Source organism: Aristolochia californica, unplaced genomic scaffold (assembly GCF_029961685.1).
Source record: "Aristolochia californica isolate CCGP_79_NKW_82.1479 unplaced genomic scaffold, dmAriCali1.0.hap1 SCAF_6, whole genome shotgun sequence".
Taxonomy (NCBI): Eukaryota; Viridiplantae; Streptophyta; class Magnoliopsida; order Piperales; family Aristolochiaceae; genus Aristolochia; species Aristolochia californica.
In genome coordinates, this window is record NW_027182257.1 from 34,618,464 (window position 1) to 34,638,741 (window position 20,278).

A 20,278-nucleotide genomic window follows, 5' to 3' on the forward strand; every position below is an offset into this window, starting at 1 on the left:
AAAATTTTATATAATTGTTATAAATATTATAATAAAAACATAAAAAAGAAATCTTAGAGGTCGGATTGGAGGAGTGTTGGTACTTTACCATTTATGCTTAAGAGTCACAACAAGCATATCATTCAAATCGTTACTCCATTTCAACTCAAGTTTGTCATACATGAGTGTGAGATTACTAATGGCATTAAAATTGAACTAGCTCTAATTTCTCTACAAAGTTGGTATGAATTTGTTAAGTGGATATCGAATTAGAGGGACTCCAGATAAAGGACATTAAATTATTTATAATATCCTTTTGTGTTATCCTACTGTGAATGGTAACACCATTTGATGGACCGACTTCTTTGTACATCCAAACATTATAATTTGTGAACATTATTGCTACAATTTATATATAATTTGATATAATTGTTCTGAATATTATATTAATAACATAGAAAAGAAATCTTAGAGGCCAGATTGTAGGAGTGTGTATAATTTACCATTTTTTCTTAAGAGTGACAACAAGTAGATCATTCTGGTTGTTACTCAAGTTTGTCTTACATGGGTGTGAGATCAAAATTCTCGTCAAAATGTCAAGTGGAGATTACTAATAGTATCAAAATTGATGTAGCTCTAGTTTCCCTACAAAGTTGGTATGAATTTTTTAAGTGGAGATCGAATTAGAGGGACTAGATAAAAGACCTTAAATTACTTATAATTTTCCTTTGTGTTATCGTACTGTAAATGGTAACGACGTTTCATGGACTGAGTCCTTTGTACATCCAAACATTATAATTTGAGAACATTATTGCTACAATTTATATATAATTTGATATAATTGTTATAAATATTATAATAATAACGAAGAAAAGAAATCCTTGAGGTCGGATTGTGGGAGTGTAGATACTTTACCATTTTTGCTTAAGAGTGAAAACAAGCAGATCATTCCTACTGTTAATCTGTTGCAACTTAAATTTGTCATACATGAGTGTCCGATAAAAATTCTGGTCGAAATGTAAATTGGAGATTACTAGTTGCATCAAAATTGAACTTGCCCTACTTTCTCTACAAAGTTTGTATGAATTTGTTAAGTGGAGATCGACTTAGAGGGTCACTAGATAAAAGACCTTATACTACTTATAATTTCCTTTTGTGTTATTGTACTATAAATGATTATGACGTTTCATGGACCGAGTCCTTTGTACATCCACACATTATAATTTGTCAATATTATTGCTTCAATTTGTTTATAATTTGATATATATGTTATAAACATTATAATAATAACATAGAAAATATATCATAGAGGTCGGATTGCGGGAGTGTGTATAATTTACCATTTTTATTTAAGAGTCACAACAAGCAGATCATTCCTGCTGTTACTCTATTGATATACAAATTTATCTTACATGAGTGTGAGATCAAAATTCTCTTCGAATTGTCAAGTGGAGATTATTAATTGGATGAAAATTGAACGAGCTTTACATTCTCTTCAAAGTTGGTATGAATTTGTTAAGAGTGGATCAATGTTATGCACGCAATAACATTATTATTTTAATTTTTTTCTTTAATTTAATTTATTTTATTTTAGTTAAAGAATTAATAGGCCAAAGGGGCATTTTTGGAATATTTCATCTATAGGGGTATTTTTGTAATATTTTATCTTAAACCTTGTAAGGGTGAACCCTATTTAAGGGGAAAGAGTAATGAGAAAGTCAAGCATTGATTTAGGTTGAACAGGGTTTTGAGTTCTTCTCAACAAGCTTAGGCGTGTGCGTTCTCCTTAACGAACCTAGGGTTTTCAAACTTCCGTTTGGCTTGATTTTTGCCTTTTTCTTCTTCCTCCCTACGAATCTATTTGTCAGATCCGGGACCATAACAATCGAATTAGGGGGTCACGAGATAAAAGACCTTAACTTACTTATAATTTCTTTTTATGTTATTGTACTATAAATGGTAACGACGTTTCATGGACCAAGAAATTATAATTTATGAACATTATTGCAATAATTTATACATAATATTATATAGATGTTATAAATATTATAATAATAATATAGAAATGAAATCCTAGAGGTTGGATTGTGGGAGTGTTGATACTTTACCATTTTTGCTTAAGAGTCACAACAAGCAAGTCATTCATGTTGTTATTCTATTACAACAAAAATTTGTTGTACATGAGTGTGAGACCAATATTCTCATCGAAATGTCAAGTGGAGATTACTAATGGCATCAAAATTGAACTAGCTTTACTTTCTCTACAAAGTTGGTATGAATTTGTTAAGTGGAGATCAAATTAGAAGGTCACTAGATAAAAGACCTTAAATTATTTATAATCTCTTTTTATGTTATGGTATTGTAAATGGTAACACTGTTTCATAGATTGGCTCCTTTGTACATCTAAACATTATAATTTGTGAACATTATTTCTACAATTTATATATATTTTGATACAATCGTTATAAATATTATAATAATAACATAGAGAAGAAATCCTAGAGGTCGGATTGTGTGTGTGTTGATACTTTACCATTTTTGCTTAAGAGTCACAACAAGCAGATCATTCCAGTTGTTACTTTATTGTATTACAAATTTGTCATACAAGAGTATGAGATCAAAATTCTCGTCGAAATGTCAAGTGAAAGTTACTAATGGCATCAAAATTGAAGTAGCTTTACTTTCTCTTCAAAGTTGGTATGAATTTGTTAAGAAGAGAGCAAATTTGAGGGTCGCTCGATAAAGGACTTTAAATTACTTATAATTTCCTTTTGTGTTATCGTATTGTACATGGTGACGACGTTTCATGGACCGGCTCCATTGTACTAAACATTATAATTTGTGAACATTATTGCTACAATTTATATATAATTTGATAAAATTATTCTAAATATTATAATAATAATATAGAAAAGAAATCCTAGAGATCGGGTCATGGGAGTGTTGACACTTAACCATTTTTTCTTATGAGTCACATTAAGCAAATCATTTCGATTATTACTCTATTGTAACTAAAATTTGTAATACATGAGTTTGAGATCAAAATTTTCGTCGAAATTTCAAGTGGAGATTACTAATGGCATCAAAATTGAACTAGCTCTACTTTCTTTACAAAGTTGGTATGAATTTGTTAAGTGGAGATTGAATTAAAGGGTCACTAGGTAAATGGCCTTAAATTACTTATAATTTCCTTTTGTGTAAATGGTAATGACGTTCCATGGATTGGCTTCTTTGTACATCCAACAGTAGAATTTGTGAACATCATTCCTACAATTTATATATAATTTGATATATTTGTGATAAACATTAGAATAAAAACGTAGAAAAGAAATCCTAGAGGTTGGATTGTGGGAGTGTTGATACTTTACCAATTTTGCTTAAGAGTCACAACAAGCAGATCATTCCTGTTGTTTCTCCATTGCAACACACATTTGTGATACATGAGTGTGAGATCAAAATTCTCGTTGAAATGTCAAGTCGTAGGTTTACTTTCTCTACAAAGTTTGTAGGAATTTGTTAAGTGGAGATCGAATTAGAGGGTCATTCGATAAAAGGCCTTAAATGACTTATAATTTCCTTTTGTGTTATCTTATTGTAAATGGTAAAGACGTTTCATAGACTGACTCTGTTGTACATCCAAACATTATATTTTGTGAACATTATTGGTACAATGTATATATAATTTCATATAATTTTTATAAATATTATAATAATAACATAGAAAAGAAATCCTAGAGGTTGGAAAGTGAGAGTGTTGATACTTTACCATTTTTGCTTAAGAGAGAAAACAAGAAGATCATTCCTGTAGTTACTCTATTGCAACACAAACTTATCATACACGAGTGTGAGATCAAAATTCTCCTTTAAATGTCAAGTGAAAGGTACTAATGGCATGAAAATTGAACTAGTTTTACTTTATCTTGAAAGTTGGTATGAATTTGTTTAGTGGGAATCGAATTAGAGGGTCTCTAGATAAAAGACCTTAAATTACTCATAATTTTTTTTTGTGTTATCGTACTGTAAATGGTAAAGACATTTAGTCGACTGACTTCTTTGTACATCCAAACATTATAATTTGTGATCATTATTGATACAATTTATATATAATTTGATATAGTTTTTATAAATTTTTAATAATAACATAGAAAATAAATCCTAGAGGTTGGATTGTGGGAGTGTGTGTACTTTACCATTTTTGCTTAAGAGTCACAACAAGCAGAACATTCTGGTTGTTAAACTATTATAACTCAAATTTGTCATACATGAGAGTGAGATCAAAATTCTCGTCGAAATGTCAAGTGGAGATTACTATTGGCATCCAAATTAAACTCTCTACTTTCTCTACAAAGTTGGTATGAATTTGTTAAGTGGAGATCGAATTAGAGGGTCGCTAGATAAAAGACCTTAAATTACTTATAATTTCCTTTTGTGTTAACACACTATAAATGGTAATGACGTTTCATGGACCGGCTCCTTTGTAAATCCAAACATTATAATTTGTTAACATTATTGCTACAATTTATATAAAATTTGATATAATTGTTATAAATATTGTAATAAAAACATAGAAAATAAATCCTAGAGGTCGGATTTTCGGAGTGTTGATACTTTACCATTTTGCTTATGAGTCACAACAAGCATATCATTCCTACTATTACTCTATTGCAACTCAAAATTTTCATGCATGAGTGTAAGATCAAAATTCTCGTCGAAATGTCAAGTGGAGATTACTAATGGCATCAAAGTTGAAATAACTCTACTTTCTCTACAAAGTTGGTATGAATTTGTTGAGTGGAGATCGAATTAGAGGGTCACTAGATAAAAGACCTTAAATTACTTATACTTTCCTTTGGTGTTATTATACTATAAATGGATATGACGTTTATGGACCGACTCCTTTGTACATCCAAACGTTACAATTTTTGAACATTTTATCTAAAATAATTATATATAATTTTGATGTAAAATTTATAAACATTATAATAATAACATAGAAAATAAATCCTAGAGGTATGATTGTGGGAGTGTGTATAATTTACCTGTTGAATTTAGGACCCCTTTTCTAATATCCTGAGCAAGGGAAGAGAGAAAGAAAATGAAGAAAAGGGAAGAAGGCTCTCTGGTTGAGAGAAGAGGGGAAGATAAACCAAGATGTGTGTCAAGCAAAGAGAAAGAGATTTACTCAAGAAAGAATAACAGAACTTAATTAATTTCGAGTTATAACACCTCTATTTATCATAGAAGAAGGGATATAGTCCTTATACAATTCAACTTTAAGTCTCCTAATTGCATTCTTACTCTAACACTCTACGATAAGCCTATCATGAAAAGATAATACAATCTACTAGAGGTCTAATATAACTTGAACTCTAACTATTCTTTAAACACATGAACATAAGAGAGGAGGCTAGCTCGTGGTCTAATCTTTGTGGGTCCCACATGATCTTCTAGCTCATGTTGATAAGGTTATTAGCTCGTGGTATCTTTGTGGGTCCCACTTGATCCCCAAATCTTCTAACTTTGTTACAATGTGGGACCCACCATGGTGCTCGAGCTGGGGGGACCCACCATGAGGACGTGGGACACCAAGAAGAGTCTTAGAGGATGTGGGACACCAAGAAGAGTCCTCACCCAAGCAAGCACGAGTTAAGGAATCAAGAAACACAAGCAGAATTGAGTTAGAAGACTTGAAGATCAAATAGGACCCACAAATATCTCACGAATTGTCAACCTTATCAAGATGAGTTGGAGGATCACGAGGGACCCACATGGATAAGGCTACGAGCTGGCCTTTTCCCCTATAGTCACGTGAAGAAAGCAAGAGTTCTAGTTCAACTCATATTATGCTTCTAGTAGTTTGGTTTAAATACACTTATCTTAGTGAGTTAGAGTTGGAATGTAAATAGGATTGAAAGGCTAATTGTATAAGGACTCTACCTCCTCCTCTACTATAAATAGAGGTGTTTTAATTCGGAATTAATTAAGTTACACATCTCATTCTCGAGTTACTCTCTCTTTCTCTCTCTCCCTTTGCTTGGTGCAACCTCTCTTTGCTCTTTTATTTTTTCTTCTCTCTACCCGAGAGCTCTTCTTCCCTTTTATCTTTTTTATTTATTCTTTCTCTTGCTCAGAATTATGGAAAATGAATTCTAAATCCAACATGGTATCAGTGCATTATATTTAGGATCCCTCGTCAATGGAATGCTCTAGAGAAGTGATGATAAACACCACTCAAAGAAGGCTCTTTTATGAAGGAAGAACACAAGCCGAGAGATAAGTGTTCAAATTTTTTTTTTATGCTACTGGTTTTTTAATTTAGAAGATGATTCAAGGATAAATATGTGAATACTGTCATGTTATTATGTTATGGATATTCATGCCTCTCTATCTAGAAGGAAGCTATCAAAACAGTTTTATCGTTTTGGAAATTCAGTTTACCGAGACCAGTCCATAATCAGATTATTGGATTTTTTTTCGTGGGATAAGAGTTCCATGATATAGAAGAAAGTTATTGAGCCTCTTATGAGTGGTTTTGGAAAAAAAATAATCATAATAATTTAGCATTGATGCTAAATTTTCCCATACATCGAGTTGATTGAAGAAGTGCTACTTGGTGTTATTATTAGAATTTTTTTTTGAAGAAAGGCCTATCATGGCTGACGAAAATATGAATATCAAAGGTGATATACTAAGAATCACCACCATACCCTTATGTGGGGTATCGAATTTTATGAGTTGGTCCACATCGGTTCGGAGGTTTCTTATAACAAAAGACCTACTTAGTCACCTCACTACCCGGGGACCACTTGTTGATGAAGATGATATTTTTTATATGAAATGGCTGAAGAATAATACTTTGGTAATTGGTTGGCTAATAAATAGCATGGAAGAACATGTCTCTAGTAATGTTATTCATCTTGATGTTGCTAAACAAATTTGGGAGACATGTGCTAAACTGTACTCATGCCCGGATACACTACATAGACCCTATGATATTCTCCAAAGAATGTTGAATACTAAACAAGGAGAAAATATTCATGAGTACTTGGCCCGCTGTAGAGGCTTTCTTCAAGAGTGGAAGTTAGCTCAACCCTCAACCACTGATATTCCATCCAAGATAAATAGAAGGAAGCCTTAATTACTGCTATTTGTCTTGCAAATGTTAAACCTCATCTTGAGATTGCCAAGCGTCAACTTTTGAGTCCTTCTGTTGTCCCAAAGTTTGATGATGTGTGTGCAACACTACTTTGTATTCTATACACTTCTTCCTCCACTACTGATGTATCATCCGCTATGTATTCTGATCATAGAGGATTATCATCTGACCGCGGCCGAGGCCGAGGTAGAGGTTATAAAGGGGGCAGAGGAAGAGGTGGAAGGACTGGTGCTGGAAGAATAGATGATACCAAATGTATTCATTCTAATTTTTTTGGCCACACTATAGATTCGTGCAGTTACAGGGCATGCATTTACTGTGGAAAATGTGGCCATTATAAAGAAATATGCTATAAAGCAAATGAAAAGTCAGAATTGACAAGGGCTAATCAAGCCTTTATGAGTGATACAAAAGAAGAACATCCCACAATAACAGTTGCACAAAAAAATATTATTGACGAAGAGTATGAGCTATTTCAGAAAATGAAGACAATATTAGGTTTTTCTCCTAGCTCCTTGATGTATAATTTTAGTTACATCAGCTTTTATACCTCGCAAGCGTACGAATCGTTCATGTAATCTAGCAGTAAGCGAGGGTCATATCCACAGGGAGGATTGAATTTTGTGTATTCTTCAGTCAACTAGCCTAACCAAATATGATGAATTAATATGAACTAAACATTAATTATATCCTAAATTATCAAGCAATAATTTAATTAACTACTTCCTAAATTATCAAGCAATAATTTAATTAACTACTTCCTAAATTATCAAGCAATAATTTAATTAACTACTTGCACAATAGGAAACGTCAACTCTAGATTTTACCGTGATTCATGCCTCTCTCGAGCGCCACGTAACCACGAATCCGGATTCTCAATCCTTGCGTCTAGCCCCTCTCGGGCACCTAGAGTTAATGACAAAGATCGGATTACAATAGAATGCAGAGAATCAATTTCCTAGTGTGATGATGCTAAAATTATCAACTTTGGATTTTACAGTGATTCGTGCCTCTCTCGAGCGCCACGTAACCACGAATCCGGATTCTCAATCCTTGCGTCTAGCCCCTCTCGGGCGCCTAGAGTTAAAGACAGAAATCGGATCAAAATACCAAAATCCAACCTCAATTATAATCTTACCCTAATTAGCTAATTTAATCAAATATCAAGAAAACAAATCTTAAATAAACCTTAATTATCAAATCAGATTCAATTAACATTCAAAACCTAAGTTCAAACTATATAAAAAATTAAATTCAATAATGACGAATTACTCCCCTTCTTCCTCCTCTCGCTCGGGCAGCAACTCGTTCTCATGGGTGCTGCAATTTCCAGAAATTGGTGGCGTCGGGTAGCAATAGTGAGTGGCCGGAGGTAGAGACGACGCCGGCGATGACGGTTAGAAGCCGACGGACGGAGGTAACGTCCGGCGAAGAGCGAAACAGAGCTGACGTTCTCTAACCGGCTCTCTCGAGTCTCGGTTGGAGTCGGAATGGCTTCGGGACTGGTCGGAATATGTGATAAACGCCGGAGGATGGTCGGAAAGCGGAGTTGGCACCGGAGAAGCCCTCTCGGATCACTTCTCGGCCTGGCGAGCGACGACTGTTGAACTCACCTCGACGGAGACTCTCTCGAGCTCTCCTCGGGTTTGTTCTCGGTTGCTGGACGGCAGTGGACGGCGTTGGACGACGGTGGCACGGCGGAAGGTATTGGCCCGGCGAATGACGGTGGGGAACTCCTCTCGGGTCCTCCCCTGTTTCGGTCGACGGTGCTCCTCTGTTTTTTGATACTCTGTTTCTGTTTTCCTTTCACGCTCCCCTCTCGGGTTTTCCCTCTCGGGTCCCCCCTCTCGGGTCCCTTTTGACCTCTCTTACTTCCTTTAAATACCATCTTCTTTATTTTAAAACTATTTGACCTAAAAATCACCTCCATTTCACTAAGGCCATTTTGGTAAATATCTCTTTCTCCACCAAAATTCTCCTAAAATTCCATAATTAAATCTATAAAAAGCATTTAAGGAAGAAATAAACCTTAAAAACAATGAAATATAATTCAGGAGAGAAAAATATACAATATCGACAGTGATTAATGCCAAATTCAATAAATGCTCATTTCATTTGAAAACCGATAAATAACCACCTATAACACAATTATAAAGGTTATTCTATTATAATTAACTTAGTTCTCATGTCAGAATATGACATCTATCACACCCCCAAACCTAAATCTTTGCTAGTCCCTAGCAAAACAACAATCGAACAAAAATTAAGCCTAGGTAAACAAAATGCCACTTTCGTAGGGAGCACGATTGCATTTAGCACATGCAACAAGCCGTTAAACCCCTACTCTGCAATAGTGGACGAGTTATGTCTCGTGAGGGTTTGCATGGAATTTACCCACAAAATTGATTTAAATCAATAATATAAAAAGAAAAAATGAAGAACATTTACTCCTCATTATCATATGACTAACACTTAGTATCGTAAAATATCTGAAAATCATATGAGATCTTGCGAAATTTGAAAACCTGTGTAAAATATAGCCTATTATCAATCCAAATACACTCATTGTTACTCCACTTGAACCAATGTGACCCATAAGCTATTACTTCAACAGAACAAAGAGGCAACAAATAACAATAAAATCCTGGTCACATCACAATTAAGAGAAAATAGTAGAGTAAGCCTGTTGTCTAACAATCTCACAGAAGAAATATACCAATTTTAGTCTTGACTTGCAACTTTTTTCAAATTACAATTCATCATCAAAGTTAAGGAAACTCATTGCTTCCAGATTTAAAACCATTTTACGCTATTACCAGCGCACTTTTGCTATTACCAGCGTAATTTTTTTGTTTCACTGAATACTTTTGGTATTACCACCACTTTGTATTCGTCTTCACTGCACATGCACTTATTTTTAAGTAACCGACTGTTCTGGTGCATGTCCCTGGGTTTACCCAGGCTGTTTCTGAAGTTATCTGTCTTTTGCAAGCAAGAGCATTTCCATTTGCATTCATACATTACAACAAAGAATTTCACTGAGGTATAAAAAAGATTGAGTTCAAACAGGCATACAAGACTATTCAGACTAACATAGATCAACACTAGATTTACATGTTCTCTTTTGCAACTAAGTGCCAAGTCTAATGCAATAGTAAGTTATCCCACTGAATTATCATGAATCACAACAAATGATATCAGATTTCTAATAGGCATATTCTACACAAATTTACGAAAATTTTTGAAACACATTTGAACAACTTATTTTAACTCTACTAATATTAACCACATACTAAGAGGAGTGATTTGAAAACCGGGAACAGAAATCAAAAGAAAATTATTGGTAAGACATAAAAGAGTCGTTCTCCCCCTCCCCCTCCCCCCCCCCCCCCCCCCCCCCCCCCCCCCCAAACCTAAACCTGACATTGTCCTCAATGGGGAAAAGTTAAAACACTAGAACGACTACAAAAAGGAATAACAACTTAGCGAGTTATACTCCAGCAGGTTGAGGGTTAAGCTCCCTCAGGGCTCCTAAATCCATAGGTGGGACCATATGTGTTTGGTCATCAACAATAGTACCGAAAAGTCAATAAAGACCACTAGGAATGATACATAGTCTCCCTCGAAGAAGGTTTACTTGTATCAGCCGTACCCGTAGGTAATCATCCGTAGATGAAACCGCTATCCCACATCACACTTTGAAGAAATCTCCGTGTGACTGGCCACTGAAGGCAGCAGGAATCACGCGTTGAACACAAGTCCTTAAGTTACTCACCATAAGGTTTTCATTCAATACTTCAAGATCGAACTGGTCAATCCCAGAACGGTTGTTTGAGTACAGACCTCTCAAACTAGGGACCAAAAGTCTGGTCATCGACTACCAGAACCATTTATGCTCTCAGCCGGCAAGAGAGTATGAATAAACCAAAAAAAATAAAAATAAAAATAAAACTGTAATGTACAAAGGGATAGAAACATGGGGATTGCCCACAATGTGCTAAGTTTATAGTCGTAAGCAAGACTCTGATGCATTCAAGGTGAATTCTCAAGATACGGTTTGAGCCTCTGACCGTTAACTTTGAAGACTGACCCGTCACCGTGATTGCGGATCTCAATAGCGCCATGAGGAAACATCTGTGTGACCTCAAATGGACCGGACCACCTGGATCTTAGCTTCCCTGGAAACAAATGCAATGCTCTATGCTCAAGCTCAACAGGTAGATGACATGCTTTGCCAAACACTAGGCGAAATGGAGACATCCCAATAGGAGTCTTATAAGCGGTTCGATAGGCCCATAAAGCATCGTCCAATCGAGTGGACCAATCTTTCCTATCAAAGCGAACTAACTTCTCCAAAATCCGTTTGATCTCCTTATTAGAGATTTCCACTTGACCACAAGTTTGCGGGTGGTACTGAGTGGACACCCGATGAGTGATGGAATATTTCTTCAATAAGGTCTCAAATGCTCTGTTACAAAAATGAGATCCCCCATCACTGATGATCGCTCTCGGGGTACCAAACCGATTAAAGATATTTTCTTTTAAAAACTTTACCACCACTTTGTGATCGTTTGTCTTACATGATATAGCTTCAATCCATTTAGAGATATATTCAACAGCAACAAGAATGTATTGATAGCCGAACGAGACAGGAAAAGGACCCATTAAGTCAATACCCCACACATCAAACAATTCAACAATAAGAATGGGGTTAAGAGGCATCATGTTCTTCCTAGACAAACAACCAGTTCGTTGGCATTTATCACACACCTGACAAAACTCATGGGCATCTCTAAATAATGAAGGCCAATAGAAACCACATTGCAAGACTTTAGCCGCGGTCTTTCTAGCACCAAAATGTCCACCACATGCGTGGGAATGACAAAATTCAAGAATGTTGGCAAAGTCTTGCTCATGTACACAACGCCTAATGACTTGGTCAGAACACACTTGAACAAATAAGGGTCATCCCAAAAAAAATGTTTGACTTGGGAAAAGAATTTCAACCTATCTTGTTTACTCCAATAATCAGGAATCTTATGAGTTACAAGATAGTTGACTATGTCAGCAAACCAAGGCAACTGGGATACTTGGAGAAGTTGTTCATCAGGGAAGGAATCCTTCCTGAGGTACTACATAGATCCTAGATAGATGATCAGCAACAACATTCTCACAACCCTTCTTATCTCGAATCTCAAGGTCAAATTCTTGCAATTGCAAGATCCATCTAATCAAGCGAGGTTTAGTGTCCTTGATGGATAATAAGTACTTCAAAGCAGAATGATCAGTGAACACTATAACCTTTGAACCTAACAGATATGATCTGAATTTGTTCAAGGCAAATACAACAGCTAGCAACTCCTTCTCAGTGGTAGTATAATTCAATTGAGCATCATGAAGAGTTCGGCTACCATATTGAATGACACAGGGCATTTTATCCATCTTTTGCCCCAAAACAACCCCCAATGCATAGTCAGAGGCATCACACATCAACTCAAAAGGCAAAGACCAAATAGGGGGTTGGACAATGGGTGCAGTGGACAAACGTTTCTTCAGTGTTTCAAAAGCATGAATACAGGCATCATCAAAGGCGAAAACAACATCTTGAGCAAGTAAATTCGTCAAAGGACGAGAAATTTTGCTAAAGTCTTTAATGAAACGCCTATAGAACCCAGCATGGCCAAGGAAAGAACGCACCCCCTTCACAGAAGCAGGTGGTGGCAGATTGGCAATTAGGTCAACCTTGGCTTTGTCCACTTCTACACCCCGCTCAGACACTACATGTCCTAAAACAATTCCTTCTTTCACCATGAAGTGGCATTTTTCCCAATTCAAGACTAAATTGGACTTAATGCAACGGGACAATTTGACTGAAAGATTGTGCAGACATGTATCAAAACTAGAGCCAAACACAGAAAAGTCATCCATAAAGACCTCTAAAAATTCACCAATCATGTCAGAAAAGATACTCATCATGAACCGTTGGAAAGTGGCTGGCGCATTGCATAAACCAAAAGGCATGCGTCTGTAAGCATAGGTGCCAAATGGACACGTGAATGTGGTCTTTTCCTGGTCTTCTGGAGCAATGGGAATTTGATTGTAGCCGGAGTATCCATCTAAGAAGCAATAAAAATTGTGGCCGGCCAATCGCTCTAGTACCTGATCAATGAAAGGTAGTGGGAAGTGATCCTTCCTAGTGGCGGAATTAAGTTTTCTATAGTCAATGCAGACACGCCACTTGGTGGTAGTTCTTGTGGGAATCAATTCACCACTCTCATTTTTCATTATCGTTATCCCCCCTTTCTTAGGGACAACTTGAATTGGACTCACCCAGGTGCTATCGGAAATAGGGTAAATGATTCCTGTCACAAGCAACCTGATGACTTCTTCTCTCACAACCTCCAGCATATGGGGATTTAACCTACGTTGCATCTCACGTGAGGCTTTAGTCCCCTCCTCCAAATGAATACGATGCATGCATATGGAGGGGCTAATCCCTTTTAAAGCATCAAGAGTCCACCCCAATGCCTCTCTGTGTGCTTGTAAAACTTCAGTCAATTGTTCCTCCTGATTAGTACTCAAATAAGAGGAAATAATGACTGGTAATGAGTTCATGGGTCCCAAGAACACATACTTCAATGTGGGAGGAAGTGGCTTAAGGTCTAGCTTGGAAGTTTCAAGAGGTTTATCCAAGTCAAGAGGAAGATCCTGTGGATGTTCAGTTGTGATAACCTCATAAGCTTCCTCCAACAGAGGTACAGAATTGAGTAAAGAATTAACCTCTCGGAAGTATGTTTCCTCATCAAAATAGTCCATGTCTAAAGATGTTATGCAAGACTCAAAAGATTCAAGAGTGGATTCGTTATCAAGCATAACAGTTTCTATATTAAATGCAGGACTCAGATCATCAGACTCAAGTGGGTGGTGCCCGGCATTAAATACATTCAATGAGACCTTAAAATTTCCAAAAGACAACTCCAACTCACCACTTTTACAATGAATGATAGCATTAGATGTGGCTAAGAAGGGACGTCCTAGGATGACAGGAATTTGGTTGGTCACATTGACTATTGGTTCTGTATCAAGCACAATGAAATCAACCCGGAACAGAAATTTTCCACTTTTATCAAAACATCTTCAACTATTCCTCGTGGTATCTTGACAGAACGGTCAGCTAGTTGAAGTGTGATGGGAGTACCCAAAACCTAATTGCTGGTACACAAAGAAAGGAAGCAAATTCACACTTGCCCCTAAGTCAAGAAGAGTTCTCTGGATGGTATGTTCACCAATGACACATGAAATTGTGGGACATCCAGGATCTTTAACTTTAGGAGGAGTGTTATGCTTCAGAATTGAGCTTACATTCTTAGTAAGAAAGACCTTTTTGTTAACATGTTGTTTTCTCTTCTGTGTACAAAGGTCTTTCAAAAATCGTGCATAGGCAGGCACTTGCCTAATAGCATCAAGAAGTGGAATGTTAATGTGAACCTTACTAAACAGTTCCAACGTTTCATGCATGCTATCTCCTTTCCTAGGTGGGCCCGATAACCTCTGCGGATAAGGAGCTAATGGGACTTGGGTAGGGATCTGCTTGGCTGTTGGTGGAGAACTTGGAGGTTCTTCACTCAATGATGTGTCCCCATTGTCATCCTTTGACTCCTTAGACTTAGTGGTCCCTACCCCATTGTTCAACTCACGACCACTCCTAAGGGTGGTTATGGCTTTGGCTTGCTCATGGTGGGGTTTGGAACTCAACTCACTCTCATGTGTGCTTTTGGGGTTAGGAATGGTTTGACTCGGGAGTCTATTTTGTGCTTGTTCACTCATGTGGCTGGCCAACTGACTCACTTGCATTTCAGGTTTAGCAATGGAGGACTGTGTATTCTGCATGAATAATTGAAGTGTATCCTCAAGTGAAGGTTTTTGTGGAATCAATGGTTGTTGAGTGAAGTGTGGGCGCGGAACTTGGGGTTGAGTAAACCCTGGAGGACCCCCAACCTGTGGACCCTTAGACCATGAGAAATTTGGGTGCCTAGCCCAACCCGGATTATATGTTTCTGAAAAAGGATCGTTTCGGTTCGGTCTATGAAAATTCTGGACTGCATTCAAGTCCTCAATGAGCTCTGGGTAGGATGAACTAGATGGACACATTTGTGTGGGATGAGATGAACCAGAGCATATGGCACAGACATTAGATGGGTTAGGAGAAGGTGAACTCTTGGACACCATAAGGGCATCAATTTTTCTAGTCAACCCTTCAATCTTGGCCATGAGCATGGGTGTTTCACTAACCTCGTAAAGACCCCCTCTTTTGGCTTCGTGGGATCTCCTATCAACATTAAATGATGAACCCCATTGCTGAGATTGATCTCTCAACGTTTCAAAGAAGTCCCACGCCTCACTAGCACTCTTACCCATCAAACTCCCACCACTCGTTGCATCTACCATGGATCTAACCTGAGGTGTAAGACCTTGATAAAAGTATTGCACTAAATGCCATTTCTCAAACCCATGATGCGGACACCTACGGATCAAATCCTTCCATTTTTCCCAAGCCTCATAAAAGTGTTCACCCTCCTGCTGCATAAAGTTGGAGATTTCTCTCCTGAGGGCTATAGTTCTCTAAGGAATGGGAAAGTACTTGGACAAAAATTTTGTGACTAATGTGTCCCATGAAGTAATGCTACCCACCTCTAAGGAATTAAGCCAAGACTTGGCCTTATCCTTAAGTGAAAATGGAAAAAGTCTTAACCGGATAGAGTCATCTGAGAAATTCTGAAATTTAAAAGTTGCACAAATATCTAAGAATTCCTTGATTTGGTAATATGGGTCCTCCTTCTCCAACCCATAGAATGTAGGGAGGAGTTGGATCACACCGGTTTCAACTCATAATTGGCGGCAGTAGTGGGTGGCAATATAATGCAAGAAGTTGATGTGAAGTGGGATGGGATAGAATAATCCCTCAGGGCTCTACGGTCACCTGCTGCAGGTAACTGTAATGGTTCGCCCTGATTGGCCATGGTAGCTCCTAACTTGACTTCGGGTGTTTTCCTACAAATATGTTCTACCTCTTCAACAAAGGGAGCTAATGGTCCACCTAGGGAGCGGCGCCCGTGCATAAAAAGACAAAAATAAACAAAAGGAACTATCAAATTAAGCTAACAAACTTGCTACTAAAAATATGAACTAACTAGAAGAAATAAAAATAATTCCAAATAAAAATAAAAATAGAATAAAAATAAAATAAAAATAAAAAAATAAAAAATCTAACCTAAGACTATGGAGAACAAAGAAATACACCTAATACGTGCCTCCCCGGCAACGGCGCCAAAAACTTGATGTATAATTTTAGTTACATCGGCTTTTATACCTCGCAAGCGTACGAATCGTTCATGTAATCTAGTAGTAAGCGAGGGTCATATCCACAGGGAGGATTGAATTTTGTGTATTCTTCAGTCAACTAGCCTAACCAAATATGATGAATTAATATGAACTAAACACTAATTATATCCTAAATTATCAAGCAATAATTTAATTAACTACTTCCTAAATTATCAAGCAATAATTTAATTAACTACTTGCACAACAGGAAACGTCAACTCTAGATTTTATCGTGATTTGTGCCTCTCACGAGCGCCACGTAACCACGAATCCGGATTCTCAATCCTTGCGTCTAGCCCCTCTCGGGCACCTAGAGTTAATGACAAAGATCGGATTACAACAGAATGCAGAGAATCAATTTCCTAGTGTGATGATGCTAAAATTATCAACTTTGGATTTTACTGTGATTCGTGCCTCTCTCGAGCGCCACGTAACCACGAATCCGGATTCTCAATCCTTGCGTCTAGCCCCTCTCGGGCGCCTAGAGTTAAAGACAGAAATCAGATTAAAATACCAAAATCCAACCTCAATTATAATCTTACCCTAATTAGCTAATTTAATCAAATATCAAGAAAACAAATCTTAAATAAACCTTAATTATCAAATCAGATTCAATTAACATTCAAAACCTAAGTTCAAACTATATAAAAAATTAAATTCAATAATGACGAATTACTCCCCTTCTTCCTCCTCTCGCTCGGGCAGCAATTCGTTCTCACGGGTGCTGCAATTTTCGGAAATTGGTGGCGTCGGGTAGCAATAGTGAGTGGCCGGAGGTAGAGACGACGCCGGCGATGACGGTTAGAAGCCGACAGACGGAGGTAACGTCCGACGAAGAGCGAAACAGAGCTGACGTTCTCTAACCGGCTCTCTCGAGTCTCGGTTGGAGTCGGAATGGCTCCGGGACTGGTCGGAATATGTGATAGACGCCAGAGGATGGTCGGAAAGCGGAGTTGGCATCGGAGAAGCCCTCTCGGATCACTTCTCGGCCTGGTGAGCGACGACTGTTGAACTCACCTCGACGGAGACTCTCTCGAGCTCTCCTCGGGTTTGTTCTCGGTTGCTGGACGGCAGTGGACGGCGATGGACGACGGTGGCGCGGCGGAAGGTATTGGCTCGGCGAACGACGGTGGGGAACTCCTCTCGGGTCCTCCCCTGTTTCGGTCGACGGTGCTTCTTTGTTTTTCGATACTCTGTTTCTGTTTTCCTTTCATGCTCCCCTCTCGGGTTTTCCCTCTCGGGTCCCCTTTTGACCTCTCTTACTTCCTTTAAATACCATCTTCTTTATTTTAAAACTATTTGACCTAAAAATCACCTCCATTTCACTAAGGCCATTTTGGTAAATATCTCTTTCTCCACCAAAATTCTCCTGAAATTCCATAATTAAATCTATAAAAAGCATTTCAGGAATAAATAAACCTTAAAAATAATGAAATATAATTCAGGAGAGAAAAATATACAATATCGACAGTGATTAATGCCAAATTCAATAAATGCTCATTTCATTTGAAAACCGATAAATAACCACCTATAACACAATTATAAAGGTTATTCTATTATAATTAACTTAGTTCTCATGTCAGAATATGACATCTATCACTCCTCCACAAGTACTACTGCCACTACCGCTTCAGGTATGCTATCTACCTCATCTTCATCCTGGATAATTGATTCAGGAGCCTCCTAGCCTCTTACAGGTGACAAAAATTTATTACATTCTCTATCTCCGAGTCTTTCACACAAGTTTGTTACCATAGCTGACGGTTCTCAAACCAAAGTCCAAGGGAAAGGTTCCACTTTTGTCACCCCATCACTTCCATTCACTGATATTTTTTTTGTTCCTACTTTTCTTTTGAACCTATTATCTGCTAGTCAGCTTACAAAATATTTTAATTACTTGGTTACCTTCTCACCCACTTTATGTGTCTTTGAGGATCTTGTAACGAAGCAGGTGATTGGTGGAGGCCATGAACAAGGGGACTTTACTACTTGGACGTGCCAAAAATCAATATGGTTTCTACTACTGAAAATGAGACACGTTTATGGCACAATCGGTTGGGACAGACGTGCCAAAAATCAATATGGTTTCTACTACTGAAAATGAGACACGTTTATGGCACAATCGGTTGGGACATCCTTGTGCACAATCTCTTCATTATATGTTTCCATCTCTTAAAGTCAGGTCATAATTTCGTTGTGAGGTCTGTAAATTGAGTAAATATCAAAGGAGTACATACTCTCCTCGTCCAGAAGTCAAAAGCGACACTCCTTTTTCGTTAATTCATACTGATGTTTGAGGGCCCTTGAGTGTCTCTAATTTTTCTCAAGCAAAATATTTTATTACTTTTATTGATGATTCCACTCACACAACTTGGCTGTTTGTCTTTAAGGAGCGTTTTGAGATACCATACATTTTTAAGTCATTTCATGCTATGGTACTCATACAATTTGGTCAGAAAATAAAAATTCTCTGGTTTGATAATGCCAAAGAATACATTTCCAAAGACCTTGACTATTTTTGTCAAGAAAGTGGTATTATCCATCAAACATCATGCGCCTACACTCCTCAACAAAATGGTGTAGCCAAACGGAAAAATTGTCATATTCTTGAGGTAGCTCGAGGTTTGTTATATGCCATGAAAGTTCCATACTTTTATTGGCCTCATGTCATCCTTATGGCTTGCTTTCTTATTAATCATCTACCATGTACAATTCTTGGTAATAAATCTTCTTATTCTACATTATTACCGAATGATAATCTATTTTCATTACCGTTGAAAGTCTTTGAAAATCTGGTTACATGGAAAAGCAAAAAGCAAAATGTAGTAGCACGGTCGAGTGCAAAAGCAGAATACAGAGCCATGGCACACACTGTTAGTGAACTCATATGGATAAGATCTCTTCTCACTGAGTTGGGATTCAACAAAGAAGTTCCAATAGATCTATACTGTGACAATCAAGCAGCAAAACACATTACATCGAATCCAGTCTTCCATGAAAGGACAAAGCATATTGAAGTGGATTGCCATTTTATACGAGAAAAGTTCCAAGCTGGTTTCTTATCTCTGAAGCATATATCATCACAAAATCAAGTTGTAGACATTCTCATCTAGCCAGTCACTCACAAGATTATGTGTACCATATGCAGCAAGCTAGGCATTTACGATGTCTTCTCACCCCCAGCTTGAGGGGGAGTGTTACAATGTGGGACCCACCATGGTGCTCGAGCTGGTGGGACCCATCATGAGGATGTGGGAGACCAAGAAGAGTCCTAGAGGATGTGGGACACCAGGAAGAGTCCTCACCCAAGCAAGCACGAGTTAAGGAATCAAGAAGCACAAGCAGAATTGAGTTAGAAGACTTGAAGATCAAGTGGGACCCACAAATATCTCACGAGCTGTCAACCTTATCAAGATGAGCTGGAGGATCATGAGGGACCCACAAGGATAAGGCTACGAGCTGGCCTTCTCCCCTATAGTCACGTGAAGAAAATAAGAGTTCTAGTTCAACTCATATTATGCTTCTAGTAGTTTGGTTTAAATAGACTTATCTTAGAGAGTTAGAGTTGGAATGTAATTAGGATTGAAAGTCTAATTGTATAAGGACTCTACCTCCTCCTCTACTATAAATAGAGGTGTTGTAATTCAGAATTAATTAAGTTACACATCTCATTCTCGAGTTACTCTCTCTCTCTCTCTCTCTCTCTCTCCCTTTGCTTGGTGCAACCTCTCTTTGCTCTTTTATTTTTTCTTCTCTCTACCC

General features: G+C 37.6%; 1 non-coding gene across 1 annotated transcript; it reads left to right on the forward strand.

The window, feature by feature from the left end:
* The first annotated feature begins 15,641 nt into the window (after window positions 1-15,641).
* LOC137935616 (small nucleolar RNA R71) lies at window positions 15,642-15,748 on the forward strand. Its single transcript, XR_011109315.1, has one exon. It is a non-coding gene; the product is annotated as a small nucleolar RNA R71 (small nucleolar RNA).
* Window positions 15,749-20,278: the final 4,530 nt, after the last annotated feature.